Genomic DNA, 23,080 nt, shown 5'->3' on the forward strand with positions numbered 1-23,080 from the left:
GTCTATTATACCCTAATATCAAACGTTTTCTATCAAAATATCACACTTTGGATCCTCGGTGCATTGTGCATGAATGAAGTTACTCAAAGTAAACTCTGCGTGAAACAGAACACAAACATTAGACAAACTCTTCCACAGCCACAAGCCCACAAAAACCCAAATTGAGTTGAGAGCACATACCAGATAAAAAATAATATCTTTCATTAATTGCATATTAAGGTGGCTCTGGGTCAAATTACAGTCAGACCTAATATGTTGATGGAAAGACTGAAATGGAAACATGAGTTTTTTGGTGTCTCACCTGGCCGTCCTAGGGCCGGTATGCGAAATACAATTTTTTTGGAAGGCCATTCTGTAGGGGAAAACACACCATGACACGTGTTCGACATATTGTGACTCCCCCGTGAGCTCAGGAAGCTCTGCACCAGTAAAACCTTCCCAACACTGTGACAGCAGCTCTGAATGGCAGGATGTCCTCTGGGTTCCCCTGTGAGGCCCTGTCCAAGGCCAGGCACCGAGGCAAGGTTCGCTGGCCACCGGAAGGATCCACGAAACAAGGTGGCGACGCTTACATATATTCACAAGCAATGTAGTCTTATGCAGTTTGGCATTAAGTCAGAGGCGGGGAATCCTTGTTAAGGCGTCTATAGACTGATGTGCCCTGGTATTGGATTTGAACACATACGTAAAACCGGAACTAAATAAATATGAAATTAGAAAGCAAGTTAGGAATCCAGCAGCAACCAGTGGCATCTTTAATACCACTTCCTGGAAGATCGGGTGTCTCTGACACTGAAAAACATTTTGTAACCTCGTCTGGAACTGATAGACAGTGTCTGAGGTCTGTCGGGGTGAAGGCTCCTGTTGCATTGGGTTGCTGCAGGAAGTGTGCAAAACTCGTCTGCTGGATTGTCCTGTGCACAAATCATTATCCTGTCCCCAAGGAATTTATTTGTATTTATCAGCTGCGGAGCATCCTCTAAAAGTATGTCAGCTTCCATACGGGGGCTTCTTTACATGCAAGCTGTCATCCCTTCTGATAAGCAAAAGCCACCCTACACCCTCACTTGTATACCATCATTGTTTTTGGGTTGGATGACACAACTTGTTTGAGCAATTTGACACCAGGGACCGGGACGGCACTCCGTTTGACGCGATGACTGCATCCGAATGTCAATTTGCCCCGGCCCAGCTGAGTCTTGCTCACTTCCTTTGGATCAGGGCTTTCTCTCATTCACCGCTGAATGGGGACGGTGTGACAGCTCTGAATCAGGTTCCTGTTTTTTAGCTCTTTAATCGAAAGTGAACCTCTTGCCAAGGTTCTGCCCACTTTTCAACTTCCCACCCACTGAAAAACAGACACATGTGTTCTCAGGAAAGGAGAAATGAAAGTCAGGAGCTACTTTAGAAAAGAAAGGACTCAAAAAAATGCCTGGGGATTTTTTTCCAGGTCACAAATGTTTTTAAAAGGAAACCACTTTATTTTGACAAACTTCCTTTCTAAAATCCTTTAATGTCAGAAAAGTGTTATCAGAAAAAACAGTTTGAGGACCAAAGAGCAAGTGTGCTCTTAAGAGCAACCATACAGATTCTACAAGGCAGATAAGAAAATGGATGACAATATCACACACATCACCAATATAAACCAAGTTAATGAAGCAAATGTGAGCATGTCCTGTGTCCCTTTATCTTTAAAGAGAATTTTAGAATCTTTTACATCACATTACATGTCATTTAGCTGATGCTTTTATCCAAAGCAACTTACAATACATGCAATCAGACATAAGGATACAAACTCAGAAAAACAAGAAAGTGCAATTTCCTCAAATAAGCCAATTTACAATTTGCTATAGATAGGCTAAGTGCCGTTACAAGTATAATTTAAGTGCTACAATGTGTTAGTCTTTTAGTCGAGTCTGAAGCGGTGTGTCTTTAGTTTGCGGCGGAAGATGTGAAGGCTCTCCGTGGTCCTGATGTCATCAGAGAGCTCGTTCCACCATTTCGGAGCAAGGACAGCAAAGAGTCGTGATCTAGCCGAGTGTTTTGCTCTCAGTGAGGGAGGAACGAGCAGTTTTGCAGATGCAGAGCGGAGAGTGCGGGTTGGGATGTATGGTTTGACCATGTCCTGGATGTAAGCTGGACCCGATCCATTCACAGAATGGTACGTGAGTACCAATGTTTTGGACTGGATGCGGGCAGCCACCGGTAGCCAGTGAAGAGAGCGGAGGAGTGGAGTAGTGTGGGAGAATTACGGAAGGTTAAAGACCAGTCGAGCTGCTGCATTCTGGATGAGCTGCAGAGGTCGAATGGCAGTAGCAGAGAGACCTGCCAGGAGGGAGTTGCAGTAGTCCAGGCGGGAGATGACAAGAGCCTTAATCAGTACCTGCGCTGCCTTCTGAGTGAGAAGGGGACGTATTCTCCTGATATGGTAGAGCGTGTATCTACAGGATTGTGTTGTTGGGAGTCAGGGAAAGTTGGCTGTAGAGTGTGACGCCGAGGTTCCTAGCGGTCCAAGTGGCCGTTAGCACGGAGTTGCCAAAGTTGACCATCAAGTCCTGGGTCAGAGAATCTTTTCCCGGAAAGAGAAGTAGTTCAGTCTTGTCGGGGTTGATTTTCAGATGGTGAGCGGACATCCACTGAGAGATGTCAGTCAGACAGGCAGAGATCCGTGCCGCCACCTGGGTGTCCGAGTGAGGGAAGGAGAGAATTAGTTGGGTGTCATCGGCATAGCTGTGGTAGGAGAATCCATGCGAGCGTATGACAGCGCCGAGAGAGTTGGTGTAGAGCGAGAAGAGGAGGGGACCCAGGACGGAACCCTGAGCAGTATTTGCGCTATTTTGCATCTTTTAGGAAGACGTTTTCACACATTAAAGCAGAACCGAAATACGGCTTCACACTTCAAGGCGGGTTCATGGAACGGTCAAGGCACTATTTGCGTTATCAGGTTATCTACGGTCATCTCTATACAGGGAAACAGCTTTGCATATCAAATGGAAACATCTTTATCTTGTATTCTGGTGTTACTAGTGGTAACGCCACCAGTACGAGTACTAGTTGAGGTGCACAACGCTTGGTGCACCAAGAAAAGCATTATGTTTTTGTAAGCATTTTTTGTTTTACACAGTATCCGGCTATACAAGGTGCTCAGCGCTTCTGAGCACCACAAGTCCTTTAGAAGAACAACTTCATACCTTTTCAAAACCACCTAAAGATTGCAGAAGAAGCTAAGGTACACTATTATATAATTACTCATACCAGTTCAAGCGTCAACGTTTCAACGTTTACTGCTCCCATAGTGCATAGTTTTGTTTCAAAAGTAGTTGTAAAGCAAAGTTCAAGTTTGTAGTCTTATGTCTGAAGAAAATAAACTTCACAAGATCGCGAGGGTTGCATTTGTTTTGAATTTTACAATTAATTTCTTGTTAACATCTATCACTGTCTCTTTTCCCCAAGAATTGGCAATTTCATAGCAATAGCAATCTTTAGCAATTTAGAAGCATGAAGCCATTCTTTTTCTGAATTTAAAGAAAAAAATAAAATAGTTTTCTATTTACCTCAACACAGTCATTCAACTTCACATCTTTGTTTTAACCATATTTCTTCAGTCTATTATACCCTAATATCAAACATTTTCTGTCAAAATAACGCACTTTGGATCCTTGGTGCATTGTGCATGAATTAAGTTACTCAAAGTAAACTCTGCATGAACTTGTGAAACAGAATACGAACATTAGACAAACTCTTCCACAGCCACAAGCCCACAAAAACCCAAATTGAGTTGAGAGCACATACCAGTTAAAAAATAATGTATTTCATTAATGGCATATTAAGGTGGCCCTGGGTCAAATTCCACTGTCAGACCTATAATATTGATGGAAAGACTGAGATGGAAACATCAGTTTTTGTCTCACCTGGCCGTCCTAGGGACTGTATGGGAAAAACTGATGTATTTTTTTTGGAAGGCCACGCTGTAGGCGAAAACAGACCATGACACGAGTTCGACATATTGAAAGTAATAGAGAACATTTGCAAGCGTGTCTGTTTTTGCCATAAAGCTGCTGGAAGGAATGTTATCTATTCAACTTCCAAAAACCAGGAATTGATGGTCTTCGACACTTTAAATGATTCTTTTTGAGAACTTCTCTCAACGCATGTCAAGTCCTAATGTCGGTTTTATTTTTTTTAATCCTTGAGGTTTGTTTGTTTTACACTTTAAGGAAAACTGTATTTTGTGATCTCCTACCCTTAAACAACGTGTTGCCCTCCTTTATTTTAACATGTTGTCGAGCAGCCTGGCACTTCCATGATTTGTGCTTTTGTTAAATTTGCAAAGTCCGCAGGAGATCAGGCCTTTTGCTACAGATCTACTCTAAACTCTGCAAATCATGCACCACCAAAATAAAATATTGCCAGAATTACAGGCCTCTTAAGAGGCTCTTGTGTGTGTAGAGAGGCAGTCATCATGCATGCTCTGCCCTGCCCTGTCATTACTGACAACACTCTTGAGACCCCCGCGACAGGCTAATGACCAGTGCCAAACTTTGAGTCATTACTTGGCTGGCACTGGGCTTCCTGGACTGTATGGCGAATGACCAGCCCTGATACCCAGAGACATGGAATGTATTAAGTTTATGCTTTTCGATCGCACCGGTGACGGAGCTTTCTTGTTTCTCAGAACCGGACACACCGCTATGAGGTGACCGGGACGATGACAATAAAAACACTCACGTGTCTCCTGTGCAGATCTGGTCTCACCCAGAGAAACACAGCTGGTATGAGATGTTGTTGTAGGCGTTGTTGGCGGTCGAGCCTCGTGTCGCGGTGCCGTAAACATTATTTTGTGGGTCAAAGTGTACTCATCCGCTAACACAGCGGCTCGAGACAATGTCGGCACTTTCTGTTCGTTTAAATGCACAACAATTCTGTCAGGTAGATGGTTTTTAAAATCTTCTAAAAGGACCAGCTCCCTTATCTCAGCAAACGTCTTGACCTTGCTAGCCGCACACCAGCGATCGAATAGTGTCTCTTTATCCCTGGCGAACTCTACAAAAGTGCGGGTCTGAGGCTTTTTGTGGTTCCTAAAACGTTGTCTATATGCCTCTGGAACCAACTCGTAGGCCCTTAACACAGTTGCTTTAACTATTTCGTAATCCCCACTCTCTTCTAGAGAGAGAGACGCCACAACCTCCTGGGCTTTGCCAGACAGTTTGCACTGCAGGAGGATGGACCAAACCTCCCGTGGCCAGTGCAACGCCGTAGCCACACGCTCAAATGCTGAAAAGTATGAATCTACTTCAGCCTCCCGGAAAGGCGGCACTACCGCAATATTCTTGCTCACCTCAAACCGACCGAGGTTGGGAGCTAACGGAACCCCAACACCAGCCTCTAACTCGAGCTGCCTGATTCGCACCTCTTTCTCTGCATCTATTTCTTTCTTTCTAAGTTCAAATTGTCTGTCTTTTTCCCTCTCCTCTCGTTCCATCTCTAGGCGAGCCAGCCGGTACTCGAGCCTAGCCGCAGCACTTCTGGACCCAACAGAGGAACGAGGCGAAAGGTCGGCCCTAGGTAAAACCACTGGTGCAGCGGCCCCCAACCACTGTTCATCACCCAGCAGTGCACCCACAGTCTTTTCATCCCCAGACTCTTCACCTGAGGCCTCACTGCCCTCGTCCACCCCCTCACAAACCCCCTGGTGAACCAACCTTTTTTTTTATTAACTCTAACATCTCTGCCTTGAGGGCCTGCCTTGGGACGGAGATTTTATAATGATCGGCGACGGCGAATAACTCTGACCTGCGCATCCCTCCCAGCTGGTCAAGGGATGGAGCTGCTAGAAAAACAGCCAGTGCTGGAGCAGCCATTCTAGTAGGTACACACGCCACCACCACTACTACCAACCAAACTAGCAACTTGTTGCTGAAATCACACTACAACACCACACCTTCGCACCAGCACCCACCAGGACCTCGTGCTCACAGGGAAGTCGGGAGATTGACGATCCCGGACGAGCCCCCACTTGTTACGTCTCCCTTTAGTCTAGGCGTAAGGGAGCGCAACCCCCGCAAACATGAGCCCTGATGAACGCGGCGACCAGAGGTATGGGGTCGTGGTGTGAGTGACGACTACTGGCACAGGCAAATGGTGTAAACAAAAATAGGAGGTTTATTCTCTCCTTAAAAGGAAAAACCCAACAAATGTTCAGGGGAAAAGGGGCTGGGCGAGACCAAAGCAAAGAAACAAGCAAAAAGGGTGAACACTTCCCTAACTGACCTAATCCCCCCCCCCCCCTTTACTCTACCTCGGGCACGGATGAGGCCCGCTAACCAAAAGTACAGGGAGTGGTCCGCCCAGGTCTTGCCTAGTGTATCTAGACAGGCAGTCAGCTACGGGTGGTGTATACCCATGGGTCTCTTCCCTAACAATATCCCCGTTCCCCCCCCCTGCAACACAGGAAGAAAAATGTTTAACTCAAATAACAAACAGTATACAAAACAAATGTAACATACACCCTAACCCAAAGAGCCCACGCTCTGGGACTACCTTTTAACTCTCTCTCTCTCTCTCTGAACAAGATACTCACAAACCCCAACGACGGAAAATAAACACAGGACCATGAGAGAGGACACCAGCGAGCCACCAGAAGCGCTCTGCCATCAGAGCTGCAGAAGCCTCCCCTCAAAGATTTACAATGACAGGTCTTTATAGACCTGCACCAGCTGCATCCAATAATGAAGGGGAGGAGTCCAGGTTGGTCGAATCCAATCGGCTACACCTTGGGTGAAGGGTAGCCATCTTCCCTGCAGATTTCCTGTACATGGAGAGACAAGACACAAACCAACACAAACACCCCCAAAACGTAACATGGTGTGTGAATGCGTATCTCACAGTAAATGCCTGACGCTTAAGAATCGTGCAAAGAGTTTTTAGATGTGTTTTGAGAAGGCTACTGTAACAGACTATGCCATCCAGTCGGCCTGAATGCAACACAAACCATGTGTGCCCACAGATCCTGCAACCTGTAATTGTAATTGGTATCAGGAGATTGATCTTGACATTTCAAGGCTAGGAGCACAATATCAGGATACCAGGAGGAACCAAATAAATTGAGTACAGTAAGAGATTAAAATTTTTGGTCTGTGCAAACACATATTCAACATTTGTTCATGTTTATGAAGCTTGGTAATAGAGGTTGTTGACCTCTGGTAATAGGTAATCTGGTATAGAATACGGTTTGTTGTCCAAAGATGCCCTTTCCTTTGAATGCAAACACAACCAAAATTATACTCCTGTTCATGCAGGTTGGTCTTGTTTTAACCATTGTTTAAGGGGGAGCAAATGCTCGTTTGGACAATCAGAGCTTTATAGGGCACAGAGTGCATCAGTCCTATGGCTGTCAGCGCTGCAGAGGTAGATTACAGTCCAACAGCTCACCTTAGCCAGATTCCACTGGCAGGGGGTTTGGGACATTTGATTTTCATCCTTCTCTACCTCAGCCTTTGTAAAATGACCTGAGGTACAGCACTCTCTCTGTAATGCCTCAGCAACAAGAAACCAACCGTAATTACACATTTTATGGGTGTTGGGTGCTGGATATTTACATTACAATGTGGTTTCCCCCGATGATGTTTAGTTGTAACAATTTTCATATAGAATAGAGGTATCATTAAGGTAGTGTTTTAATTTGTAATTAGTAAGTAATGTCCCTTTATGAATAGACTTTAATAGATCAGCTACATTGTCGCGAATTCCGGATCTAGCTATTGGAGTTAGTACTGGCTTGATAGCAGACACTGGTATCAATCCTTTCCTAAGTTTGGATCAATGTATGTTGTTAACATTTTAGACTTTTTCTTGATTCAGATACGGTAATAAACCGTTCAGTCAGTTGTTAATTTTTTCCAAGACCTGTCGTTGTCATCGTTAACTTAAAATGAGTAAAGTACTCCCGAGTACTCCTGGCTTGGCTCATAGTGAAAATATAGGTCCACCGTTCCGACTGCCCCTTGCTTCAACTTGAAATTACTGGGGAACCATGATGGTCCTGGCAGTATATCTAAATGACATCTTACTATCTAAAAGCTTGGTTCTCTCCTTTTTGTTCATAGTTCAAAAAAATATTCACTACATAAGCCATATGCAGTAGCTATACTGACCAGCATAGTTTTGCCAACTGTCCTACTGTAAAAGGATTTCTGTGTTTAATACAACATGTCTTGGATAGCTTAGATCATTCGTAAACAGTCATTATTGTAAACACTGAAGCCACATTCCGGTCCGTATTTTGTTGAGAAAAGCTCTTGCGCTCTAGCTGTACATCAACATGACCAGAATTTGGCTCTGTGGTGCTGATTTGCCTTGTTTGTTTTGGTCTACTCAGTGTAATTTCCTTTAAAACAAGAGGCAATGTTTTTTTTCCATCCACTTTAAAGCAATAACTCACTAATTTGCAATTCTACGGACCATTAAATTTCAACTGTAGTTTCTGACTAAATGAATGCGTTCATAGCTGAGATGAGGCTGCAAGCTTGAGGCTATTTGACCTAGCAGTAATAGAAACCTTTTTTTTTTTTTTCGATACATGGCAATTTTGCTAGATAAAGGGTTTTACATTCTTAAATTTGCATGCAATGTCCAGCTACGTGCCTTAGTATGGAAGCTTACACCACTGATCTTGTGTAGGTGATCTAGTGTTAGGACAAGTTCCGACATTGTTCTCAGAGCAATCTTGCATTATGAATAAAGAAGTTCACATAATACTATGAATTGAATTACGTTAATCAAAGTCTCTTCCTTTTGAATTTAACACTGGAAGCTAGATTGACCTTTGACCTTGGCATGGTGATTCTAAATGAACACACTGGCAAAGTAAGCAGCTGTGGTCATGAGCTTTATCGCCTAAAGTGTCAGGAATGCGTGGGAATGCAGGACTCAAACGCAGAGTTTGCAGGAAACAAAAAGGACTTTAATAGTCAAAAACTCAAACAAAATAACAGGCCAACGGGCAAACACACACACAAGTACCGGGAGAAAAAAAGGCAGGCAGGAACGAGGAACATCCAGATGGTAGAAAGGGACAAGGAACATCCAAGACGACAAACAATGACGCGACAAGTGACAGGAGACAAACACCGCTTAAATACACCAGGGCAGCAGGGCCCAATTTGAAATCTGAAACTGTTTCGCAGCCCACCCAAACGTTTAATCACAACTCTGATCAAAACATAATGATTAAATGACCTTAAGAATTTAACCAAAATCAAACATCCACGAGCAAAAGTCCGTCTCACGCGGGCAAAAGTCTCCGCGAGGTATTTGATCCATATATATAAGGCACTGTCGTTTTGAGAAAATTAAATCCTTTTAAGGAGTGCGGAAAATGCGTTATATTTACTTTAATACTACAAGAGGGCACCCCGTTTGTTGAACAACGACAGGCGGACAAGAGCAGCCGTTTCGAGCGAGAGCCTTATTGTTTTATTAATCTGTCCCTTTAAATTGTTTGTGCTCCATCAACTAATGTTTCACATAACTAATGTGCCACATCATAAATATTTTTATATTAATTTCAAATTGAAAAATTGAAAATTAAAAAACGTTATTTATTGTAAATGACCTTCCGCGGCCCACACTTTGGGAATCGCTGCACTGTGCAGGTGATTGGACACAGGTGGAAACAATCCGACAATCACAGACGATAACAGGACAAGGCGGGAAGTGAAGTTACCCAGGGAGACAAGAAGCAGAAAACTACAAAATAAGACAGGAAATAAAACCACACCGTGACATAAAGAGCATGTTAAAAAAATAACCAAAAGGTGAGGGAATTGTCATTGCTGTTTAAAAAAAAAATTCTCTCAAAATATAATGTTGGCCAAAAATAAAAATTAATTAATGCTTATATTACATCCCTTAATTACTGTACATGACCATTGGACGCAGATGATTGGATACAGACGATTGGCTGAAATGTGCCTTCTTATTAATCAATATTATGTAGGAGTAAGCAATTTTAGGGTCCTCGCTACAACTAGTAGTAGAGGAACATATTGTATTTCAAGGAATTATTCTTATTCTCTCTACGGAATTTTAGCTTTTTGGCATGCAGAGCAGAACTGGTAAGAAATTTGATAATTTTGGGGTCTCGCATTTGGATATCAAGAAATGTCCCTAGAGCGCCCCCTATTGTACCACACTAGGCAATTTTTTCCCCCCGATACCCGACTGACTTGAAATTTGGCAAACATTTGCTCCTGGACATGCTCTACAAAAAAGTCAATCATGGTATGCAAATGCACCTAACTAGATTTTCCGCCATTTTGAATTTTGTGAAAAAGGCGGAACTCCTCTCAGGGATTAAACCCGATTATTTTCAAATTCGCGCAGTGTGATCTTGAGACCTCAGGCTATAAAAATTGCATGTTGCCGGAAGAAATTCCAAACTATATGTGTTAGGGAGCATTTTCAAAAAAACACCATTCGCCATGAAAATTGCAGTTGTTGTAACTCAATCATACTTTATCTAATCGGCTCCATATTTCTCATATAGCATGAACTTAGTCATAGCGCCACCTGGTGACAATAGAAAGATTAATGTATTTTTTATTTGACACCCTGCTCCTGACAGGTTATGCTCCTCAAAGGTTAATCTGACCCTCTCAAAATGTCTTAGCAGAGAGTTAAGACTTTAATAATGCTTCACTGTGAAAATAAGAATCCGATAATCGGTGGCGAGAGGGTGCATCGGCAAAGCTGATCCTTCGCCAAGAACAACTAAAACGTAACTGTACTCCACATCATCGGATTCTTTCCAATTTACACATGTTTGATGAGACTTTGGGCCTGAAGAGATGTAAAGTTGAATCAAGTCATAGCGCCAGCTACTGGTAACAGGAAGTCCAATTTTCTTTTTTTTTGTAAAATACGAAGGTGGCATTTCGAGACTCATTTGAAAAAAGGAATCGTCCCGGTTATCACCGAGTGACAACTTGGATGTGTACTCTCTGCCTTAAGTGGAAATACTGTAACTATTGATTTTTTCCTTTTAAAGCTAATCTGAAATTGACCAGATGTAGTCTTTTGATTGAGATTTGGGCTCACGCATAGTATTTTGAGAGGTTTTAATTTTGGAATGGTACATCAGAATGTCCTGGTTATCCCTGGGTGACACCTTGGGGATGTGTACTATCTGTCTGAAGTGAAGTTATCATGTTACTATTGGTAGTAAAGTATTGATAGTTTATTTTTAATCTGAAATTTACCAAAAGTAGTCAGTTTCCATATTTCCAGCCTCGTTAATTTAAGCTGGTCTATATTCTATATTGGAATATATTAGGGGTACTGATTACTGGGTAAATGATAATTGGACAACAAGCAAGCTGTCAGGGATGCGTGGGAAGGTAGGACTCAAATGCAGAGTTTAAAGCAAAAAAGACTTTAATAGTCAAAATGCAAAAAGGCCAACGGGCAAAAACACACATACAGGAACAGGGGGCAAAAAGGCAGGCAGGAACGAGGAACATCCAGGACGATAGACAATGACACATGAGACACACGGCTTAAATACACTAGGGAGGTGCATGTGATTGGACACAGGTGGAAACGATCAATTAATCAAAGGGGATGACAAGACAAGGCAGGAAGTGAAGTTACCCGGGGACACGAATGGCAGAAAATAAGACAGGACGTGAACCAAACCGTGACACAATAGTTGGAAATAGAAGTCAGTCCATTCCTCTACCAATATAAAACTACCTACAAGTTTCCAAAACCAGAAATATTAATCACAAACTAGTAAGTTGCAATGTAAATAATACTCAGTAGTAGTAAATGTAGTAGTCAGAATCATTGTTAAGTTCTTATCAGTCTAGAATTGTATCATTAATGGGAAGTTCTTATACAGTACAAACAGAAAAGTATTTTCCCGACCTACCGAGTCCTCCAAAAGGCTCCCTACTGTCTCTGAAATCCAAATGACGATGCTGAGTCTGACTAGATCAAGTTCTAATTGTCTTTGGAGTGTCTGTCTTACATCAGATCTGTTATTCGTCGGAATATTATGGGCAATGTTGTGAGCGGGGAATGTGGGGAAATTTCATGCACTATCCTCTGTCCGAACCATACCCTCGGGGCTTCTACCAATGCCCTGAGATCAGGACCCTTCTCACCACAATGGGAGTGTTTTACAGTGGAAACCTACAGCAGTTTAATAGAGTTCTTAAGATTCCTTATATAATACCATCACAAAGAACCACATTTCTACAATAATTTCCTGACAAACAAATTTCTTGGAAAGCTGGCCATGAGATTTAAAGGTATTTTTCATCCAGAGGAATGATCAGCTAAGGTACCAAAGAAAGTTCTGGGGCAGAGGTTTTCAAAGGGTCCAAAAATCACAAATCACAAAGAGACTACCTCAAACTGAAAAGGAAAAGTTCACTATTTAAAGTTTGTACATTGATAAAAATAAGGGTCAGGGTTTAAATGTGTAATATCTATGGGCGAAGAAAATGGAAAACCATGACTGACTAGTATATAGGTAACACATCAGTAACTAACATTCACACACTGTAGTCACAGCTACAGCAGCAAACCTTGGGGTTAAGTGTCTTGCCCATGGACCAATTGACATGCGGGTTAGCCGGGCCTGGGGTCGAACCGCCATCCCTCTGATTGGAGGACGACCGTGCTCACAAATTGGTGTTTCTCACAATGTATGTATTTGTATTTGTAATGTATTTTCACATGTATGACCCAGAACCATGCTGGCTTTGGAGTTCAAATGGGTGTGGCATTGCGCCATATAAAACAAAGAAGGTAGAAGACATGAATACATGTTAACTAGACTGAATCATTGCATTCAGTTCTGTTCTTCTAAAGAGATCCACATGTAGAAGCCCTATGTATTGTTTTTAATTGATAAATATTCCCAGCTAATTCCCAGCTGTATGCTTGAGTAAAACACATACTGTATGTTCGCTATACTGCTGAAAATTGATGACTGCCGTCTCTGGTCACACCTCTTCTGGTTAACAGCGCCACTGAAGAGCGGTGCCAGACATGAGCTTCACGCCATGGTTGTGTTTTCACGCATTAAAACCAGTAGTGTAAGCCTGATGCTGTCACAATTATTTAGTTGGCTGTCTAAAAACTGTGTCCTCAATTAGCATGGCATCTTTCCACACAACTGTTTACACCTATTCTATTACCTTTGTCGTGACTGGAAAATGATTTTCGGTTGTACTACTGCAGAGAATGGAGAACATGTGCAAAATACAGATTTTCAACTTCAGATAACAATTGTAAGCCAACTTCTTTCCCTGATCGTCATGCCGACGTTGCTAGAAACTGTCGGGACCTCATCTTCAACATAATAAAACAAATGTATGGTAGTGTTAGCTAGTGACTTTTAACTGATTAATCAGTGTATAAACTCTACCTTCTAATTGGTTCAACCTTGACCGGGGTTCTACCAAAAGTACTGGGTGCCGTCCCCAACTTATGCTAATTGAAGAAGAAAAAAATGTGAGTCCAAGTAAGTCATGCTGCACCACAAAGTGGAAATATGGCCAGGCCGTAGCAGGCCAAGCCTTTGACAAACCTTCCAAAAGACTGCTCGCTATCGCTCTCCCTCTCGGTTTCTGTTAGGCGGCCAGTGTGTCAGATCCGAGAGAGCAGCGAGTCAGCAGCTTCGTTTTGCAGCGTAAGCCCTGGCTGTCAGACAGCCACAGCTAACAGGGCCAGCAGCATCCTCTCCTCGCTGCCTTTAAAGCCCCACTCCATCATCAGCATTATGTTCTTCTCTGAAGCGTAAACTTTCATACAAAAGCCAAGCCACCCTTCCTTTTAAGGGAAAATAATGTGAACTTGACTCAAAAGTTGGATTGTCGGGTCATTGAAATTTGAAATGTCGGTGATAAAACATGATCGGATTGAAGTTGACAAAAAACAAAAATAATAAACTTTTAAGCCGTATGTGTCTCTTGTCACTTGTCGCGTCCTTATCTATCGTACTGGATGTTCGATGTTCTTGGTTCCTGCCTGACCCCCGGAGGTTTCCCGTGTCCCCGAGCCAGCCATTCCAGAGACGTTCAGGGCCCTGCATTCGGCGCTCCAGAGCCAGACGGCTGACCGTCGGCCGGCCCGCCCGCCAGAAGTTCCCCGGCCGGTCCGACCAACGTCTCTGGTTTCCCTCCCTTCCAGCTCTTGTCCGCTCTCTGCTAGTTTAGAGCCATCTGGAAATTCGGCCCTTGAGGGGGGGGGGGGTACTGTCACGGTGTCGGTTATTTCCTGTCTTATTTTGTAGTTTCTGCTTCGTGTCTCCCTGGGTAACGTCACTTCCTGCCTGGTCCTGTCATCCTCTGTGATTGTCTGATTGTTTCCACCTGTGTCCAATCACCTGCACCTCCCTAGTGTATTTAAGCAGTGTGTGTCTCTTGTCACTTGTCGCGTCCTTGTCTATCATCCTGGATGTTCGATGTTCTTGGTTCCTGAATGTATTTTTGCCTCTTGGCCCTTTGGACTTTCTGGCTATTAAAGTCTTTTTGGTTTTGACGTCTGCATTTGAGTCCTGCCTCCCCACGCATCCGTGACAGTTGGGCCTGTAGCAGAGGTCCAATCTTGTAGTAAATCACACAAGTCTTTTATCCATGCCTTTGAGTGATGGTTCTGGGGTTTCAGTTACAGCATGAAAAAGTGTTTGTTCAGCTGTTCTGTCAGCTGGAATCCGTCCTGATGAAGATTAGAGAGAGTAAGTGCTGTGGCTGCCCACTCAAAATGGTGTCAAACCAAATTTAATTCTAAAAATGATCAAAACATGGTTGACATCCAAAAGTCTATGTTGTTCCTCAAATAATGTCATGTAATACATTTGACCTTTTTCAAGTTTTACCCATTTAATGTATTTGGGGATTAGAAATATACTTTGGTAAATTGTGATATATACACACAAAAGCTACAGTCTGATCAGGTTGTGTAAGCACTGCTTCGGTCCAAATAAACTATCTTCCCTCACAATCATTGTTTATGAAGGCAGAGCAACTACCCCAAACCTTTCTGGAAGGCCAAACAATATATTTTTCAAATACACCTTCTAGACATTTTATACTTAAAATTCAAGAGGAGAGTTTATTTTCTTTGATTATTACAGTCTGAAATATTGTAGTATAAATGGAAACGTTCAACATTTGCCCATTGGCTTTGTTTCCAGATTTATAATTAAAGGATTACCAGCATTATATATGTATGTGATTCTGTTCAAATTCAGTAACATTTTAGGGAAATATTTTCTCCCAGATTACAATTATTTTGATTCATCACAAAGAGGTTTCTAATCCCTTTGCAGATTCTGCAAAGACGTCCTTATATACTTGACAACACAAAGTGTTTTCGAATCTCAATTGTGTTGTCCCATTCATTGAGATGTTTGTTTCTGGTTGCCTCGAACTAACTGAAAGCACAGCAGTAGTGGCAGCGTTTTCTATCCCTCTGTCAACTGACCACACAGCATCTCTCTGCCGAAAAGCTACTCATTAAAGTTGCATTAGCAAGGATTCAGCTTAGTTGTACCTCCCCAGTGACAGGGTTTTTCTTCAGACCTTTTCTACCCCCATGTTCAGCAAATGCATGAACAATAGATACTGAAAGGCCATTATGCTGAGATCGGTTTGACATTTGAATAGCCAGGGAAGGTAAACCAAAATGGGAAGTGGGGTCTCTCTGAAGGGGCCACTGCTCCTTTAACGTTTGATTAAAATATATAAATAAATAAAATCTCAGTCTGGCAGGGATAGAATTTTTAAGCGGGACACTGTACTCACTTTGATGATTTCCGCAAGCTGATGTACCTATACAGCTACAAAGAGCTGTAAGCATTGTGATAAGCTCTTCTTCCTAAAAATCAGCAAACACAAGCTAAATCTCGAGCTTAAACATAAATGGATGTAAACGTCAAATGTTTGCTGCTGCTCCCATTGTCTTGAAAATAACGGGTTAAGAGAGGCAGGTCCATGAAAGAATGGGAGAGAAAGTTCAAGGCTGTTCTTTCATTGAGGTTTTTGGATGACCCTATTTGACCTGGGCTTATTTCATCCCCTCAGAATTGGATTTATTATTCAGGATAATAATGTACCACGCCCCATTTGGGCAAAACTAATGTATTGGCGAACATACATTCTTTTTTCTTAAAATGAACATTAAATGCAGCAATCCGAAGAAATGGGCCAATAACTTGGATGGTTACAGTGTTTTACATCTACAAACAAACTTATGAAAATTGACATGAGAACGTCAAAGAAAATTATATCTCATGTAACTTTACATATACATACAAACAAAGCCTTTGTATTCATCTGTATCCGCCAATATACACAATACTTTAACAACAGCTCATATTCCTCTTCTGTTATGAAATACCTACACATTATTGCAATGTGTGCACAGTGTAGCGGTAAACGCACTGTAAATAACCATGAGCAAACATTGTCTCTGAGCTAAAACTGTAAGTAGCCATTCTGGGAATTTCACAGATTCTTGGAAGTGAAGCAAAACAAACCAGACGACATAATCACAGTGTTGAAATGTTTGAAACAACAAAAAAATATCTGAGTTTCTAACTCTAAGCTGATCAGCGTGGCAGACCAGCCTGTTTACTCTTGCGAGGAGAATAAATTGCAAGTGTAACCGCAATCAAAGAACGTGCTTTTTGATTGCTATCTCACATGTCCCACATACATTTCTGAGGGGAGGAATGTCAGTTTTTTTTCCAGGCTAAATGGTAACAGCTGTTTCTGAGCGATGTGTTTGATGGAGGTCGTTGAGAGCAGTCAGCTTTTATTTGCCTTGGCCACAGCCTGGAAGGGGAACACTTCAAACGTGCGCATTCTGCCATCGGACGCCAGGCACAGCGGTCAAACATTCTCCGGTTTCCGGCAGCAAAACATGGCGCGTTACCCCGGGTGTTCGGTTTGAACGGGAAAGGCCCATTTTGTGTCCCGGGCACCGCGGGGCCCACAGCTGGGATTTTACATTTTGGGTCAGCACATTTCAGACATTTCAGCAGGCAGCTCCACGTCCAATTATGGGAGGGTAAAAGGAAACAAAGTTACCTTCGCCTGGGCATGTGTTTACAGGCTGCTGGTTATTCTCGCACTTGTTGTTTTTAGTTCTCACTGAGTGTTAACAGATTACATTCAGCTCTTCACAATAATCAGATATCTTTAACATCATAAAAACATTGAATTCAGGGAGGGATTAAATGGCAGAAGAGGGGCTCCGTTTAATATTCACTGCCGGGATATGTGTAATTTTTCTAAATCAATTCAACTACTGGAAAATGAAAACTGCAATAACTACGGGATATGTGACTATATTTGGATACGTACAAGGTCACTTTAACTTCTTGTCCAATTTCCTTTGAATATTTTGAAGTTCTAAACAAAAATACTTGAATGCTTTGTCATTTTGAAAACACTGTAATTTAGAATAATTTGAAGAAATTTAAGCGCCAGAGCCCACACAGCACCCTTTATCTCTTGGATTATTTACCCAATTTCACTACAGGCCACACAGCCACTGTGTTATAGCTATTAGTCATGCTTATTGGAGATTCAACTGCCTTAATTGTGTTTCCAGAGATCGCTATAAATGTGATATGTCGGGAGCATTTTGGTTACAGTCATTGTCATTACAGTCGTGCTTCAAATAGTTGTTTGCTGTGATGTCAGATGCAGTTTTCAGCATTCATTGGTTTGGACTCCATTCGTCTGTAATGCTGTGCTGGCTCAGCTTACGCACTGTCATGACCAGCTGCCTGACATCATGTCTGTTGTGTTCACTATGCAGTAGTTGTGCGCTATGAGTAGTGTTCTGTCATACTGACATTTCTACAAAAATTCCAGTGGATATTCATTGTACATACTACCAAATGTACACTTTTATAGTGTCGGCCGTAGTCAACCTCAAAGTTACATACCTTTTCACTGGTCCACAGGATGTCACACCGTTCAGAGATTCTTTATGAAGTTGTTTTCTTTCTCAAGTGTTTTCAGTGATTTAGGTATCTATGAAAGTGGTGCTCCACAGTTGCCACAGTTTCTTGTTGCGGCTGCATTTTCATTTTCCAAAATTAATCAAAAGCACAAAGGAAGTGCTGTAATCTCTCTTGCATTGGAAGGTGAAGTTGAACTATGTCAACTCTGGCAGTAATCTCCTATTCCTAAAGTGTCTTTGCCTCTGTCCCTGCCCCCCTCCTCCCTCTGAGACACGAAAAAGACAAGTGGGAGCTGAGGAATGCACTTTTTTGCACGGGCACAATGGAAGCCTTTCGTGGAAGATGAAAAGAATATTATTCACCGCTAATGAGATTTGATGTAGGACTGCCATTGTCAGTTCAGGCCAGATGAGTAGGGTACATGGTGGAGGAACCCGTCCCCGTACATCAAAGACAAAGGGATTTGTGTACTACTCTTGGCATTTTAGGCAGTGACAAAAATGAAAAGATTCATTAAAGGCACGGCTTTTGTCAGTTCCAATGCTAATGAGGTTGCTGCTCTGTGCGCAGCCTCAAGAAGAAGCCACCTACAATACATGACTGGGTTCTCTGCTTTGAACCTGAAAAAAAAACACCCTCTCGTCTTTTTTCATCTTTGACATTCCTCCCTTCACATTCCTTTATTTCTGGTCACACGTTGGTTCGCTCATTCTCCCCTGCACCATTTTCTCATTCCGTATGATGACACATTCTTGAAAAATCTGTAAATCATCTGCTATGGAAGAATTTTGCTACATCTCCTTCATGCATGCTCATATAAAGACAACCGATAATCTACACTCCAATAACATCTAACAATCCATTTTTGTAATCTAACGTAATCCAAATTATTGAAGACTAACTTTTTTAACTTCACAATCAGCAGTCATTTATTGCCACTTATGTTACACATTGAGGAATTTGACTTGGTGCATTGGTGCAATATAAGAATAAAATATAATGAAATAACAAGGTAAAATAAGTTAAAAAAATACACAAGCAAGAATTAACAGCTTTGTACTGTAACCACATCAACCACATAAATGTAAGTGAGGGAAACCATTATGGGGGGGTGGGGGTGGGGGTTGCTGAGCTCCCTTTAAAGATATACTTCTTTAGCAGATGATCCCAATTGTTACAATAAACTAATTTTTGATGCAAGTTTCTAAAGCAGTTGAAATGTTTTTAGGAACATTGTTCCCAAATTGTAATGTCAATTTAAGGTCAGTATAACTTTCTTTGAGTTTTCATAAAAATATGTTTTCATACCTTGTCTGTTTCTTCTGTTAAAGCAGGCTGTTTTTCTTTCATAAATCTGCGCTCAGTATCCCTTATCAAAATTTATGAATGTACTGATGGAACCTTAGAGCCAAACATGATTCAAATAAATTCCTCTGTTAAATGATTCAGGGTTAAAATGTTTTCAGTTGATACTTTACCCTTGAGATGTATTTCAGTCTAAGGAGGTTTGCCAACAGTTAATATGACATTGGGCAAGATACATATGTTTATTTTATGTAATACAACACTTGATTTAGCAGGAGTTATTCCCACCTTTCCTGGAAGAGAAAATCTGAATGTATTTATATATTTAATACTCCTCTCATAGCAAAAAGAAGTCTGAACCCAGAAGACCTTGAGAAATTGACCCTACTTGTCACTTTTCATGTGGAAAATGTGGACTTGAGCTTTGTGTATTTTCTGTTTATGAAAGTAAAAATGGTCTTGATCATCGTTTGTTCATACTTGGCTGCATCCTTATTTCTGAATGCAAAATAACAAGACGGCGCAAAGGCTTTAAAATGTCTCAAAACTGCAAAATTTGCAAACCAATGGGGGAAGTCCCATTGAGCACATCCACTTCTTGTTTATAGTCTATGGTCCCACAGCATCGACATGTATAAGGCGAATAAGTCTGGGAAAGGAGAATCAACCAGAGTCAATTAGCAGTCTGTCAAGAGCAATTTTTTTAACTAAGATGGAGATTCCCCTTAGCAATCAATAGCAGGCACGGAACTTTTAATGAAACCACATTGCTGAATGATCCAACACAGGAAAGGGGTCAGAAGTTCCCATTTTCTTACGGGGAAGTTAATTAATTGCTCAAGGGTAAAGTTTGTATCCAAAAGACTTGGCAGCAGTAGACCATAAGCATACAGATTTATTAGTTGCAGTACTCATGTGAGTGATGCTTTGCCCATTACAGCAACAGCTCAGTATTTATCCAGCTTCTTTATTTCCCAGTGGGTCACTGGTCCCAGACAGGGTTAACTGGAACTGGCCAAAGAGATGTTTACTTGACCCTGCACGGAGATAACCCAATAAGTCATGTTGTTCACACAATGCAGCCACTTCCTGTCTTGGCCCCACCCACCCTGATTGAGAGGAGAGGGTTCAGAGGTGGGATTTGCAAACTGAGCTCAATGCCAGTGCAGTATTTCTGTCGTTCCTTCAGCCAACGTGGTCTGCAGTGCATCTGTGATTTGCTGTAAGCCACAAGTTAAATAGAGTAAGTGTTATTGCGCTAAATATGTTGTGAAACATGGAAAAACCACATCTGTTAAAGTGTGTACAATATGTCATTTTTATTGTTATAACACTGTCAAATATTGTTTTACTAAAAAGATCTGACCTGGAATGGAACATGGAATGGGTTTTATACTTGCATTCCTGTGAGGAGCAGACAGGAATTTCCTGGACTTCACTGGTTTGTTCCCTGGTGACCTGGAGTGGGTTTGGCAGGACGGCCTTTCACCTTTTGTCTCACAAATTCAAAAATAAGAAAATACAGCGCACCCTGAGATCTGCACTGAGGGAATTCCAAACCATTGTTGGTTTTGTATTCATAATTTAAAGCTTGTTTAAAATGGTTACTCGTGTGTGAACCTATTGACTCCTCTGTATTTTTCAGCAGTGGATTCTTTGAGTTTCTTTACCGTTTCATTACGTGTGGTTAATTACATTCTTAAAAATATTTTTGATCCTGTGAATGATATTGTTCAATTGGAAGACAGATTGTGTGACAGAAAGTGATATTTAAAGTCAAAAGGCGAGTGATACACACACATGAAATACCCATTTGGAATCTGAAGCTCAGAGCAATCTGTAAAGTCAATGATTTGTTTTGCAAAGATCCTCTTGCAACTAATACGAGGTAGAATTTCACGTCCAAACAAAGTGTTGATGGCAGTGATTGTCTAATGAATGCATTCCATCTGAAGACTGAAGACTGACCTTATCTGTGAAGACCCCCCCCCCCCCCCCCCCCCGGTGTCATGTAGTCCATTGCTGAGGCAGTGTTATGCACTTGGTAAAGGAAAGCTTACACATAACATTAACCACGGTTTAACACACAATATCATTACCGACTTAGTTTTGCTGCATAAAGATTATGATTAACAGGCTTACAAATGGCTGATTTAATGAGTTAATTTAATCCTGTCTGTATAATTTTTCAGTATAAAAAAAGACAAGATGTCTAAAGCCCCTTTCAGAAAGGCACTGCAATCCATAACCTCTCTCGACAGTACTCGGAGGAATGTGAGAATGCAAATGTCCAAAATCATTCAACCCAACATTAAATGGGCTTCATCCTGCCAGCTCCTGAACAGAAGGTCTTTGTGGTGTCTCATTGAACCCATGTGTGAATGAAAGCATTCAAATTAAGCAAAGTGTTGATGACGCTTCCATGATGTTGATTTTGCATGATGTTGCTGGCTCATTTAGCCATCCATTTGTGTATTTGTGGTGCTCTTGTCGATCATGTCATGCAAATCAAAATAAACCTATTGTTAGTGTGGTGACAAAGGTCCAGCTGATGGGCTTAAGTGTGTTTTTGAGCAGTTTGGAATGCATCCATCCATCACCACTTCACGTCAACGTTTGCTCTCCTCATCAAAACAAGCCAATCTTCTCAGCTTTTACGGACAGAATCTGTTCAATCACTTTCCAAATTACACAAAATGTAAAAGTAAAATAGTTAATTCAAAAAGACTGCTGACGCAAATCAGAGAAAAAAAGGATGGCTATAATTTGTGCTGGTAGTGAAAGTACTGAGTTCAACCAGCTGACATTTTGTCCTACCAGAGAGGAGCTTCTTGGGATATTTTTAGAGACATTGCACTGATTTTTCTCTTACTGTAATCAGTTGCACGATCCCAACACGTTTCTTGGATATCCCGTTCGTTGGAATGACCAGCAAGACTTTTAAAACAAGCTTACATGTTTGCCACCCTTCGCCAGCGGCTAAATCCTAGGGTTCAAATCAGCTGACACACATGTGATGAGGATGTGTTGCAAAAGCTTATTTAATGAACACCATCTGCCTAATTGAACTTTCACAGTTTTTTCAGAATCTGCCTGAACCCTTTGCAGCTTTTTGTGCTTCTTTTAAAGCTTTATTATTTTAAATGATAGGTATAGAATAAGCAATGATTTGGTGATTTGTAGGTCAGACAAAGTATGATTTATTCAAGTCAAACTCCCTGAACCCAACAACTTTGTAGTGCATTTAAAGTCACTTCAGTGGGGATCTAAGCAGCAGATTTCCAGAAAGGACAAAGCCAGCAGCGTAATTTCATTTAAGCCTTCAAAAGGGGCCCAGGGGCCGTCTGTCCCTCCCTATCTCCCTTCTGTCTGAGGAGGGAGGGGAGTGGGGCGCATGTGACTTTTGACATCAGGCATCTGTTGCTTAACCAAAGAGCTTTTTCTGGTGTCTATGTGCAAACTAACACTGTACTAACACCCACTCCCCAAGTGGCCTCTGACCCGGAACACATGGTCCACACTTCTCAATTTATTGTTAGACAAAACATCAATGGATTAAGTTTCACTTTTATATGGCACCGTTTGAATGGATAATAACAGCACCAATGTGCTTGTATGAGCGCTCGATACTACAGTCAAGGGAAGAACACACGGTCTTCCAATTGAATATTAACAATGTTGTGTCTCTGACTGCTAAAAGTGTCCTATAAGGCTCCAAATGAATAGTCCAACCTGCTTCCATTTGGTCCCTAAGTGCTGCCAATCACGGTCAATCTGGGTTCTCCCTCT

The 23,080-nt window shown here is 41.8% G+C and overlaps 2 long non-coding RNA genes across 2 annotated transcripts; one reads left to right on the forward strand and one right to left on the reverse strand.

The window, feature by feature from the left end:
* Positions 1–1,493: 1,493 nt before the first annotated feature.
* Positions 1,494–12,623, reverse strand: LOC144389434 (uncharacterized). The gene is made up of 2 exons (XR_013453485.1): positions 11,930–12,623; positions 1,494–2,678 (listed from the first exon to the last, which is right to left on the reverse strand). It is a non-coding gene; the product is annotated as an uncharacterized LOC144389434 (long non-coding RNA).
* LOC144389433 (uncharacterized) lies at positions 4,757–11,940 on the forward strand. Its single transcript, XR_013453484.1, has 3 exons — positions 4,757–5,565; positions 5,739–5,865; positions 6,573–11,940. It is a non-coding gene; the product is annotated as an uncharacterized LOC144389433 (long non-coding RNA).
* Positions 12,624–23,080: the final 10,457 nt, after the last annotated feature.

The sequence above is a fragment of the Gasterosteus aculeatus genome, chromosome 18 (assembly GCF_964276395.1).
Source record: "Gasterosteus aculeatus chromosome 18, fGasAcu3.hap1.1, whole genome shotgun sequence".
NCBI classification, from domain to species: domain Eukaryota; kingdom Metazoa; phylum Chordata; class Actinopteri; order Perciformes; family Gasterosteidae; genus Gasterosteus; species Gasterosteus aculeatus.